We start from the raw sequence: 9,491 nt of genomic DNA, 5'->3' as shown, positions 1-9,491 counted from the left end.
GCAAAAGTCGAAACCAACAACGGACTGAAGCAGGGCTGCGTCCTGGCCCCCTATTATTTAATCTTTATACTGCAGATATGGGGGGGGAGCCCTGAAAGGGGCAAGTCTAGTTCTACTGAGACTGGGCACGGCGAGAATGGCAATTCTACAATACGCAGATGATACCGTAGTGATGGACCACACAAGAGTGGGCCTCCAAAGAGCACTTAAAGAGCTGGGGGAGTACAACAAGGAGAATCACCTCACAGTTAATCAAGGCAAAACAAAGATAATTACATTTGGCAGATACCCGCATAAAAAACAAGCAGTCTGGAAGTTGGGAGATCACCAAATTGGGACCACCATAACCTATAACTATCTTGGTGTTTGGTTAAACAAGAGGGCAACATCGGCAGCTCATTCAAAACATCTAACTGCTAAAATCAACAGCGTAATTTTATCAATGAGACGCCTGAGTCAAAGCTTGACTGGCAATACAGCAGACCCCATGATGAAGGTCCTCAGGGCAAAACTAATCCCGGACGTTAACTGCGGTCACTTGGCATTTCCAGGAGTTTTAGATAAACCTATAGCAGCAGCGCAGGTCAAAGCCCACAAGATTGTGCTGCAAGTACCTAGGAATGCAAGGAACACAAGATTACGGCTGGAATTAGGCCTCAGCAGACCAGAACTGGCCCTACAGGGAGATCTAATAAAATACTACATCAGAGTGCTCACAGCACCGCACAACTCTCTCAAACATCATCTTATAACAATTTTCAGAGAAGAGGACTCCCCCGGTACACCAAGCTGGGTAAAGCAATAGAGACCCTAAACATAGATTCCAACAGTCTGTCCCTAACAGATATCCCACTTAAGGCTTGGTCAAACATCATGAGATGGCAGGTCCGTTCAATTTTGTATGAAAAGCATCTAAACGCACTCAGACATAACACCTTTACGAAGGTATTGGAGGAATCTTACACCTTGAGGAAAGCCCAACCATACCCAACGGAAGCACTAGGGGCCCAGGCACAAAAGAAAATCCTTTTTAGGAGGCTGACGGCACTTAGAATTGGGGACTTCAACCCAGCATGGGCACGGACAGACAGAGCCATTTCATGCCCCCTATGCAATTACCAACGGGAATCCTGGCTTCACTTACTATGCTGCTGCCCCAACCTCGCCAGCGAGCGACAGAGGCTGCTTTTTCCCATTTTCAGAGCCCTTGGCATTAGAACTTTCAAGGAAGCATCAGACTGGTGCTTTTCAGAAATAAAAACACACCACCTGGCTAGAGCGGCAAAATGTACTTACCAGATTGGTCAAGCATTAGACGCCAGAGTATAATTGATTTTCTTCAAGCCCATGAAAGTCGGAGTCAGATTAATGCGCCAACAAGGTTTCCCTGTAACACCCATGGGCAAAGAAGACCTTGTCCGCCACCTCAAGTACTTGGACTGGAACATCGCCACATTAAAATTAAGCTCCTGTACTGAAAGCAGAAAGTTCCATGGAACACAAGTTTCACTGGTGGAAATGGGGTTTTAAATCTCACAGGGGGCAGGGGAGGGGGTGATGAGGGAATGGGTGGGAGGGTAAGGGAGTTTTGGTTTTAATTTTAGCTTTTTACTGTAATGGTTTTAAATAATCGAACAGCCAATAATAAAATCAATCAAGTATACAGTATAGGGACCGGACTGGTGGTAGTGTTTTAGGGTAGAGTTGTGTAGTGCAGAGTAGTGGTTTATAGTAATGTTGAGGGGTCTTGCGGGGTAGTGTAAATGTAGGAAAAAGACTGGGTGTCGAGTGAGGATTGTGTAGGGGTACTACATTAGGCTGTAGGGTAGGGTAGGGTACTCTCACTTACCTTTAAAACTTTTACAATGAGTATACCTTTACCACGCATGCCTTTGCGTTGTAATGGCATGCGTGGTAAAGGCATAGTCGTTGTAAAAGTTTGCGTTATGATATTTTGCAGGGTCACAGTAATTGTATTATAAAAAAATGCGGGGTGAAGGTATGCCTGGTAATTGATTGCAGGATAACGTCACATATTCTTGGTGAACACATTTTAGAAAAATGAGCTACCAGAAGAATGTGTCAAACGTTAGGATTACTCAGACATTTAACACCCCACTGATATATTTGAAGCATCTTTTTTTTTTCTCGATAATAAAGAGATATCCTATTGTGCTTCAAATGCCCAGGTATTACAAAAAAAACTCCAAATAATACGAAAAATGTCTGTAATATGCCACAAAAGCCCACTGTTCTATTAGAAACCCCAACATACCAAGGCTGAACACCAAAGGGGCCAAGATGCCCCCCCGTACCTGTTACGGCTAATATTATGTGGGTGGGGCACTGTGAAAGAGCCGCCAACCCTACCTCGGCAAAGCTGCATCGTCCCTCAAGATCCCGAGCCTCGACACCCGACTCTGTGGCGTCCATGTCAACCCGGACTCCACCCCTCTCTCCTTCATTACAGGAACCAATCGTGACGGGCGGACTCCCAGAAGGACTGTCCAGCGACCCCGGAAGTACCTCCCACCATCCAGAGGTGGAGCACAGAAAAGCCGGAACCAAGGAATACCGAGTGTTCAAGCCAGCGGACTCGTGGCAGGAGACAGTGTGCGAAGAACCGGAGGAGGAGAGTGGTGACGGAGAAGGAGACGAAGTCTGGACTGAGGACTGGTGGAGTCCGTTGGAGGAGGCTGGAGAGCGGCCGTAACTCAGAGGAGAGTTACGGCGGGGCATGTGAGTACCAAACCCTTGCTGGAACGCATAGTAGTAGTGTATATAGTATTCACAACCACACCTTGCACCCGTCACTGTAGATATATTGTAGATAGCACCAGTGTTGTCTATCACGAGCACGCCTGTACAAAAGACCCCGGCCCTCACCCGTCACACTATCACCCTTCCGCCCTCCTAATCTTCCTCTTTCCGATTCTTGATCCCACCCCTACCTTCCTCATGTTCCTTTTCTCTCCCACGCCCCCTGGTGTCGGTAGAAAGCAATGTCTGCTTCGTGTTAGCCGGACTAACTGCCCCTCTCTCTCTCTTCTTCCCAAACCTCCGAGGGACCACCATCCCGAGCGGCCAGACGACGAGAGCGCTTCAGAAGAAGACCAGCACCCACCATCTTGCCAAGCGTCTCTTCGGACATCTCCTTCCTGTGTGTCTCCGTTTCAGTCCCTTTTGTACTTTACCGATATCTTGTACTTTGACAATAAATCCGGCTCAGACATAGCCCACTATATCCGGCCTCCCCGCTTGTTATTCCGGCCTGCCTACACCCCACGGTCACAGTTGGTGTCAGAAGTGGGATCGTCCGGAAGCATGGAGGCCGCTGTCACGAAATTAGCGGAGACACAGGAGCAGTTGGGGAAGACGATGGAACAGTTGCTCAAGACGGCCGAGGACGACCGCGGACAGTTGCACGATGTCCTTAAAGGCCAAGGCGCAGCTCAAGACCAAGCCATGGGCAAGCTCACTGACGTACTGGGCCAACAAAGACCAATCACGACTCTTCCTTCGGTGGTCCTCCAGAAGTATGTACCAGGAGAGGACCCGGACTTCATTTTTACCAATTTTGAGCGTTTGGCACAGGCCGCTGCCTGGCCCCTTGACCGTTGGGGTCACTACCTAGGTCCTCTTCTGACCGGCGAGTTACAAGCGGCCTACCAACAGGCCAATATCCAGGGACAGACTCCTTATGCGGACATAAAAACGTGCATCCTAGAACGCCTTGGCATAGATGACGAGACCTATAGGGTAAGGGTAAGGCTACACCAAGCCAAAGAAGGGCCCCAAGAAACACCCTGGGCTCTGTCTTTTCGTATCAGAAACCTGGCCGATCGCTGGCTGCGATCCGCCACGGCCTCAAAGGAGGACAGCCTCTCCAAAATATACTTGGAACAGTTCTTGGCATCTCTGCATCCGGCCACCCAAAAATGGGTTCGTCAACACGCCCGCCTCACCCTGGAAAACGCGATAGAAATCGCCAGTGCTTACAGTCGGGCCTAGGATTTTCAGAAACCCAAAGACGAGCACACCCACCGTCCTCCAACCCATAACCTCCACCGGGGTCCGAGGCCTCTCCTGCCCAGGAAACCAGAACCTGATCCCCTGTTCCCGTATCCAGTTTTGCCTCGCCCAACCCCACCCGGACCTCAGTGTCATCATTGCGGGGGTTATGGACACATCGCCAGAGTGTGTCCCCAGAAGGAGGAACCGATGGAAGTGGGTCTCGCCCGGAACTTCGTCTGTCTCCCTGCGGAAACCACCCCTCCCAAATACCATTGCCCTGTGAAAGTTGATGGACTTCCGGTACTAGCCCTTGCTGATACGGGCTGCAGGCAGAGTGTGCTCCGACCCCAGGAACTCCCCAACCCGGTGGGACCAGTGACCAGCACAGTAGCCATCCAGTGCGTCCATGGTGACACTAAACTGTACCCTACCGCCCGGATCAGGGTCCAACACCCCAGGGACCACGGAAGCACCCTAACCGTGGGACTCGTGCCCACTCTTCCGGAGCAAGTGATACTGGGTAGCGACTACCCCGGTCTTCCTCGTCTCCTCCAAGACACCACCGACTCCTTGGAGAAGTGGTGGTCGGAAGCCCCGTTTTCTCACGGACAGCCCTACACAGAAGGAACGGCTAGACCGCACAAAACAAAAACCCAAAAGGAGAAGAGGAACTATGCCACCGTATTCCCCGTTCGTGTGGAGGAACATCCCTGGGAAACGGACGGAGAGTTCCGCGCCGCACAACAGGAGGATCCCGTCCTACAGGATGCATGGGGACGTGCCCTGGATAACGAAGACCCCCTTCAAGTAGGTCCCTACTTCTACAAAAAGAACGGACTTTTGTACAGGAAGGGGGGGCCCAACAAGCACCCCAGCTAATAATCCCGGGGCCCTTCCGTGATAAGGTGTTGTTCCTCGCCCACAGTCACCTATTGGGGGGCCACTTTAGCGACGAGAAGACCGGGCAGGCAATCCTGGAAAAATTCTATTGGCCAGGCGTCTACCAGCAGGTAAAACAGTACTGCCGGACCTGCCCGGTCTGTCAGAAAAACAGCAGATATCGGCCCCCCAGAGTGCCTCTTCAACCCCTGCCCCTTATCGACGTTCCCTTCAGCCGGGTGGGGATGGATATTATAGGCCCCATGTTGCCCTCCAGAAGCGGGTGTCGGTATGCGTTGGTCCTGGTTGACTACGCCACCCGTTTTCCGGAGGCAATACCCCTACGACAACCCACTACCCAGAACATAGCCAAGGCACTAATATCGATCTTTTCTAGGGTAGGCTTCCCCAGGGAGATCCTGACGGATCAGGGGACCCCTTTTGTATCAGCCCTCATGAGACAGATATGTTCCCAATTAGGCATTAAGCAGATCAGAACGTCCGCATACCATAACCAAACGGATGGGCTTGTTGAGCGGTATAACGCCACCCTAAAGACTACCCTCAAAAAGCTGTTGGCCCTTGAGAGCAAGAGGTGGGAAGAGATGCTACCCCTGGCTCTGTTTGCAATCCGTTGCAAAGCCCAGAGCAGCACAGGATATTCGCCCAATGAGCTTCCATATGGGCGACCCCCGCGTACCCTGTTGGATATGGCCAGAGAGGCCTGGGAGGCCGAACCCGGCCCCTCCCGGAGTACGTGGAAAACCTTAGAACCTATCTGGGTCAAATCCGAGACATTGTGCGGCAGAACCTGGTGTCCGCACAAGCAACCCAGAAACGGCAATACGATAAGGGCTCGAAACCCCGGTCCTTTAACCCCGGTGACCTGGTACTCCTCCTAATGCCCTCCTCAGACCATAAATTGCTGGCTCAATGGCAAGGCCCCTTTTCGATTCTTCGGCTGGTGACGCCGGTTACCTATGAGATAGAAGTAGACCCAACCCGGCGAGTCACCCAGATGTATCACGTGAACCTTTTGAAGGAATGGGTAGGCCCTCGTCCTGTTCTCACCAACACAGTACCCGAAACCGTCCTCTCCTACGAGGTCTGTATTGATACCGATTTAGGGGAGAAGTAAAAACAGGCCCTCCGAACCTCCCTGAAACCGATGCAACGAGTGTTCTCCTCCTACCCTGGGCATACGACTGTCATTGAACATGCCATCCTCACAGAGCCCGGGAAAACGGTACGCCAACGACCCTACCGGGTCCCTGAAGCCCGTAGACCCGTTATCAAGGAGGAGATAACCCAGATGTTACGTATGGGGATCATAGAACCCTCTGTTAGTTGTTGGAACTCACCGATTGTGTTGGTGCCTAAACCGGACGGGTCGGTCAGGTTTTGTATTGATTTCCGCGAGGTCAATAAGATCTCTTCCTTTGATACCTACCCCTTACCCCGCGTTGATGAAATGATTGAACGCATAGGGAAGGCCAAATATATTAGCACGCTCGATCTCTGCAAGGGATATTGGCAGATCCCTTTGAGAGAGGAGGACAAAAAGAAAACGGCGTTTTCTACGCCCGAAGGCCTATATCAATTCACCGTGTTGCCCTTCGGCCTCCACGGCGCCCCCGCCACGTTCCAAAGGGCCATGAACCAGGTGTTGCGACCTCATTCCCAGTACGCAGGGGCCTATTTGGATGATATAATCATCTACAGTGATGATTGGGACCACCACTTATGCCACCTACAAGACGTCATCTCCTCCCTGGGTTCCTATGGCTTCACCATCAATCCAGCAAAAACCACCTTAGCGGCGCAGTCAGTCAAATACCTGGGTTCTCTGTTGGGCGAGGGGTTTATCCGTCCACAAAACAATAAGATCTCCGCCATACAGGCCACCCCCTTTCCCCAAACAAGGAAAGAACTCCGCGCGTTTTTAGGCCTCCTGGGGTACTATAGGAGATTCGTCCCTAACTTTTCTCAGACTGCAGCCCCCCTAACCGATCTCCTGAAGAAGGCCACAAAGACAGAAGAAGCACTAAGGCGGCCTGACCCCTCTTTGCTGCACGCATTCAACACCCTTAAACAAACCCTGATGTCTGGTCCTGTGCTCATCAGCCCAGACTATTCCCAACCCTTCATCCTTCAGACAGACGCTTCGGACCAGGGTTTATGGGCCGTACTGTCGCAAAAGGATCACAACGGAGAGGAACGACCCATCCTCTTCTTGAGCAGAAAACTGTTTCCCCGAGAGAAGAACTACGCCGTGGTAGAAAAAGAGGCTCTGGCCATCAAATGGGCGGTGGAAAGCCTCCGCTACTACCTGGACGGACGGGACTTTACCCTGTACACCGACCATGCCCCGCTGGAGTGGATGGCCCGTAACAAGGGACACAATGACCGCGTCTTGCGCTGGTTCTTATCCCTTCAGCCCTTTAGATTCAGGACTATGCATCGGAAAGACACGGACCAGGGCAATGCCGATTATCTTTCCCGCTACCCTTTCCCTCCACCCCGATCAAGAAGGACAGCTAGGGGAAGGGGATGTGAAAGAGCCGCCAACCCTACCTCGGCAAAGCCGCATCGTCCCTCAAGATCCCGAGCCTCGACACCCGACTCTGTGGCGTCCATGTCAACCCGGACTCCACCCCACTCTCCTTCATTACAGGAACCAATCGTGACGGGCGGACTCCCAGAAGGACTGTCCAGCGACCCCGGAAGTACCTCCCACCATCCAGAGGTGGAGCACAGAAAAGCCAGAACCAAGGAAGACCGAGTGTTCAAGCCAGCGGACTCGTGGCAGGAGACTGCGTGCGAAGAACCGGAGGAGGAGAGCGGTGACGGAGAAGGAGACGAAGTCTGGACCGAGGACTGGTGGAGTCCGTTGGAGGAGGCTGGAGAGCGGCTGTAACTCAGAGGAGAGTTACGGCGGGGCATGCGAGTACCGAACCCTTGCTGGAACGCATAGTAGTAGTGTATATAGTATTCACAACCACACCTTGCACCCGTCACTGTAGATATATTGTAGATAGCACCAGTGTTGTCTATCACCCTTCCGCCCTCCTAATCTTTCTCTTTCATATTCTTGATTCCACCCCTACCTTCCTCACTTTCCTTTTCTCTCCCACACCCCCTGGTGTCGGTAGAAAGCAACGTCTGCTTCGTGTTAGCCGGACTAACTGCCCCTCTCTCTCTCTCTTCTTCCCAAACCTCCGAGGGACCACCATCTCGAGCGGCCAGACGACGAGAGCGCTTCAGAAGAAGACCAGCACCCACCATCTTGCCAAGCGTCTCTTCGGACATCTCCTTCCTGTGTGTCTCCGTTTCAGTCCCTTTTGTACTTTACCGATATCTTGTACTTTGACAATAAATCCGGTTCAGACATAGCCCACTATATCCGGCCTCCCCGCTTGTTATTCCGGCCTGCCTACACCCCACGGTCACAGGCACCATTATGTCAGGGATGGCTAACAATAGGCCGGTCCTGCTCTTAATATGCAAGGACAGCTGCCTGTATGTCACAATTCAACCAAGAATGCCAAAACAAGATGACCATTATTATGACATTGGCACTATTAACGTATGAAGGAATACAAATGTGTTGGTGATTAACCCCTTATGATGAGAGGTATCATTCTTTTAGTGATCCTCGACACTAGGCATAGCCCCCAGGTAACACCTTTAAATTATTATAATTTGCGCACCTTGATACTCTGTGTATTCAACTCGGTAGCCACACTACAATAACTATAACTCAATAAAACATATGCTTTGCGATGGCATAACTCTTATTGTAAGTAATATTATTTTACATGGTATATCTGATATAATATAGAAGGGTATAAGTGGTGCATGGCGAACAAGTTACACAATGTAGGGTGGCTACCGAGCTGAATACACTGTGTAAGGAGGAGCACAAGTTCTAATGATTTGAAGGTTTTGCATAAATGATAAATTAAAAAGGTACAAGTTGCATTCCCTATTCCCCATACAATTCAGCCCCAGGGGATGGGGTCCCTGCAACATATTAAGTTTTAAGGAGGGGGCTGCATGACCCCTCCCCTTAATAATAGAATTCAGCCCCAGGGGATCGCAGTGCCACTGCCAAATCATCCCTCTCAGTGGCAGCCTTACAACACCATGACGGAATTTACTTGTTTTACATACCACATACATTTCTTGAAAATTACACGGCTGACTTTATATAGCAATCACTACATCCGCGCATTGTATAGATAGAGCGCGCGAGAGAGTACATTGTCCATGTACTTACTGACACTAAACCATTTGTTCAGCTGAAATGTCGTTTTTATGACAATCTAGTGTTTAGGAAGGACTTTCTTTGACCTTTGAAGCACAGACTTATAGGGGAGGAGTGGTGGTGACTAGTCTATCCAATTCTGGCACCTTTCACAGATTCCATGACCTTTATAATGGAAGTGTAGCATAGTGCGAGTTCCCTTTTATTCTGGTTGTGTTTTACCTTCCTTACAAAATGCAAGTTTCCAAGGAGAGAACCTCTTGAAGGTGCCTTAGCTGTAGGCAAGCACAAATGCTGCCCCAATCGGCCATTGCCTTCAGAAAGAAAAAAA

Source organism: Lissotriton helveticus, chromosome 3_1 (assembly GCF_964261635.1).
Source record: "Lissotriton helveticus chromosome 3_1, aLisHel1.1, whole genome shotgun sequence".
Taxonomy (NCBI): Eukaryota; Metazoa; Chordata; class Amphibia; order Caudata; family Salamandridae; genus Lissotriton; species Lissotriton helveticus.
The sequence above is the reverse complement of the archived record's forward strand: the minus strand, read 5'-3'. Positions refer to the sequence as shown.